This window comes from Sander lucioperca, chromosome 21 (assembly GCF_008315115.2).
Source record: "Sander lucioperca isolate FBNREF2018 chromosome 21, SLUC_FBN_1.2, whole genome shotgun sequence".
NCBI classification, from domain to species: Eukaryota; Metazoa; Chordata; class Actinopteri; order Perciformes; family Percidae; genus Sander; species Sander lucioperca.
In genome coordinates, this window is record NC_050193.1 from 15,244,113 (window position 1) to 15,248,305 (window position 4,193).

The window sequence follows — 4,193 nt, forward strand, 5'->3', positions numbered from 1 at the left end:
CTGACTTCATTAAAGATGTAATGTTTCAGTCATGGACCTTCATGAAGCGCCAAAAACAAAACATGCTGTGACAGTATGAGATTAAATAAATTTTACACTTGATCATTTGATGATGATGATTAAGCAGTGGTAGAAGACGTATTGAGATCTTTTACTTAAGTAAAAGTAGCAATACTACAGTGTAGAAACACTTTTTTTTACAAGTATAAGTCCTGCATTCAAAATTGAATTTAAGTAAAAGTACAAAATGCAAAATGTTCCATTAAAAAATAATGTATCATTGGATTATAATTTTTGATGCATTCATATTTACACTTTAATCTTGCAGCCGGTAAAAGGTGGGACTAATTTTAACTACTTACTGCTAGCTTGTGGATTTCCCTATTAACTTATCTTGACCTATACTAATAAATCATGTTTTATTTCTTACTAGTAACTTGAAGGAGAAATCTGGCACAAAATGAACCTAGGGGTTAATAACATGTGTACCGAGTCAACCGTTCTCTTGGATATGTTTTCATGCTAATCGAATGTGACCAGTTTTAGCCCAAACCGCTAATTAGCTTATAAAGCTAGTCGTCGGGGCACAGGTAAAGTAAAAAGAAATCGTGATTTCTACACCACTAACAAGGCTCAAAATAGCACCACACTTCAACGGTAGCATAATGAGGGTCCCTACATGTAAACCGAAGCATTGAGAACTTTGTAAGTGTACAGACAGTTTATTAAAAAGATTGTTTATAAAGACAGTACCGTTCGCGTATACAGGCAGGCGCCATCTTGGGAAAACAGTCACGACCAGTCGAACAACGAACGCCGTGTAACCAGTAACATAGCTCAAGCACGGTGTTCGTCGTTCGACGGTGTACTTTACCTGTGCCCTGACGACTATTTTTATAAGCTAATTAGCGCTTTGGGCTAAAACTGGTCACATTCAATTAGCATGAAAACATATCCCAGAGAACGGTCGAGTCCGTAATCATGTGTTATTCACCCCTAGGTTCATTTTGCGCCGGATTTCTCCTTTAAGTCATCAAATAAATACTGGAGTACAAGTTAGCAGAAAAGGGATAAACTACTCAAAATTGTACTTAAGTACAGTTCTACCATCAAAGGTGATATTTCTTCCCACCCACTAACTCATTAGAACTCTTTTACTTACATAGTCTGCCAGTCGGCAAGTTCAGTAAGTGGCCAGCCATTCAGAATGGTTATTACAGATTATATGCATTATAATAAATGTTACAAAAGCCTATACATTGTATTGGAAGTCCATTTCTGTCAGAAAAAGAAAAAAAACTGCTAATGAATTAGGAAAGCTAAAAAATAAAAAAAAAATACTCATAAGGTAAATTAAAATAATGAGATAGAAAGTCAAAGTTGTGACTCACTATCTCCAATGAATCGAGCCTTTGTCTTATCATGTCATAATTTAGATTTACAATTGGGTATTCTTTATTTTTTGTCATTCCTAATATGTCACCCTTTTTTTTTTCTTCTGGCAGAAATGGGCCTACACAGACAAACACATGAAAACTGCAATGTACCCCCCTTTAAACACGTCATATGCCTTTCAGATTTTACACATGCACACACACACACACACACACACACACACACACACACACACACACACATACACACACATAAAGCTGAGGATATAATTGTTTCCAAGCAGCTCTTTGATGGCTGAGTCACTGAACATGTCCTGTATCATATCACGATAAGAAGAACATCAGTTTAAAGGCAGCAGCTGTTTCCCTTTCATCCTCTCTCTCCTTCTGCATCTCTCCATCCTCCCACTGCTTTCACAATGGTGTGCTAAGCCAGGGAAGATAGGGCAAATCCATCCTCTGAGCAGAGCAGGCAGAAGAGAGAGAGAGAGACAGAGACAGAGACTGAGGAGCGGAGGAGAGAGAGGACTGAGTGCAAAACACTTCCTCAAACACTCTTCTCTCACCACTCCTTTCTCCCTCCATTTATCTGAAACAAACCAATCGGCTTAAGTAAACCTCTGTTTTCTTCATCATGTGTATGTGTGTGTGTGTGTGTGTGTGTGTGTGTGTGTGTGTGTGTGTGTGTGTGTGTGTGTGTGTGTGTTCCCTCACATCCTCACCACCTTGCCTCCTTCCCTCCTAATTTATAGGCTATACATTTCTGCTTTTCCCACGAGTGTGAGGAAAGCTAGTTTAGCTTCACGTATATTTTTGATGTGATGTTTTAATTTATCAGAAAGTAGTACTAGTTATAGTCCAGTTTTGACTAGATAAAGGTATAGTTTGACATTTTGGGAAATACGCTTACTGGCATTTCCTTTTTGGCGGAGTTTGATGAGAAGTTAGATACCACTCTCGTGTCTGTACAGTAAATGTAAAGGTACAGTAGCTAGTTAGCTTAGCATAACAACTGAAAACAACAAGTCTGGCTCTGTCTACCAGCACCTCTTACTGTAAGCTCATTAATGAACAGACACTTAATATAGGCCTATTGTAGATAGTGGTGAGTGATTTCGGACACAGCCCGTCTCAGGTTTTAAAACAGAAAATATAACATGTTAATTAGTGAGCTTTAGATGTGCTAAAAGGTAGACTTTGATACCTTCAGAAAGAGCCAGGCGAGCTGTTTCCCCCTGTTTCCAGTCTTTATGCTAAGCTAAGCTAACCGGCTGCTGGCTGTAGCTTCATAGTCGCCATACAAACATGAGTGTGGTATCAATTTCCTCTGCAAGAAAGCAAATAAGCACATTTCACAAAATGTCAAGTTCAAAATAATTTCTTGAAATCAAAAAGGAATGTATCAATGGTGAAAAATGTAGCCTAGTTGAATTTCATTTTCCGAAGCCAAGAATTCAACTGTGATTATCAAGAATGTAATTGCTAATATGAATAATTTCCATTTTAGCCGGTCCAAATGTAATTAAATCCAACTATAATGGATTTTTTAAATAAAGATTTGGAACATTGGTTTGTGACTGTACTCACACACACACACACACACACACACACACACACACACACACACACACACACACACACACACACACACACACACACACACACACACACACACACACACACACACACACACACACACACACACACACACACACACACACACACACACACACAGACTGTAATGCAAAATATCAATGGCATCCTCATTCTCTGTAAAGGAACCTGGTTGAAGAGCAGATGTTTGCATATAGTCTACAGTCAAATAACACAAGGCTTACACACTGCAGCACAGCTAACACACACACACACACACACACACACACACACACACACACACACACACACACAAAACAGCATCATAAATGGAGCTTTGTCTCTATCTAGTGGATACTTTAGGCTACACCAACGACAGAACTGCAGTCAGCAATTTAGTTTAGTTGAACGTGATGTTTATGAGAAATTAATAAGTTTGTGATAGGGTATAAAAATTGTATGTTTCTTTTTCTGTGGTATTGAATCTCAGTGAGCTTGGCTGCTTTGGAATGTGACGGATTATGCAGTTTGAAAAGCAACATCGTCACGTCAAATCTTCCAAGAGGGAAGTGAAAGCAATTATTTAATCTTTATTGAGTGTATATTTGTTTTTCTTTGTGCCAGCCTGCCTGTTGTCCCCATGGATGTATAATGTTTGTCCCATGAGCCCAAACAGGTGCACTGTTTGGGCGTAGAGGCAAAATGTTGCCTTCAGGTGTAGGAAGGAAATTCGTAAATTTCATAATCCTAAATTGGATAGTTACGTGTAGGCTTAAAGATAGACATAAGGGGTTTAAGACATTATCACAAATGTTTATGTAAGTGGTTGTGTACATATATACTTTTTTTAAGTTAAGTTTTGTTTCCTTTTGTTTTTGTTTGGCATGCTGTGCAGGCTGATATATAATGTTATGCATCTTCTTTTCTATATACAAATTATGACTATAACAGGTTGCTTTAATTATTTGTATATGTAGGCTATATATACATGTTTTATATACAAACATATATAATAGTACATAGTAGTCAAATGTTTATGTTTAACTTGTTCCGCTTTGTTGTCCTTGTTTTTAGCCGTATGTCTATTTCTGTATAGCTATGTCCTTTAAGAGCAAAATTCCCTGTGTGCGTTTACACTCAGGCTTCCTTGGCCATTAAAGCTAATTCTGATTCAGATTCTTGAAAGTTGGAGTGTGCGGGGGTCAC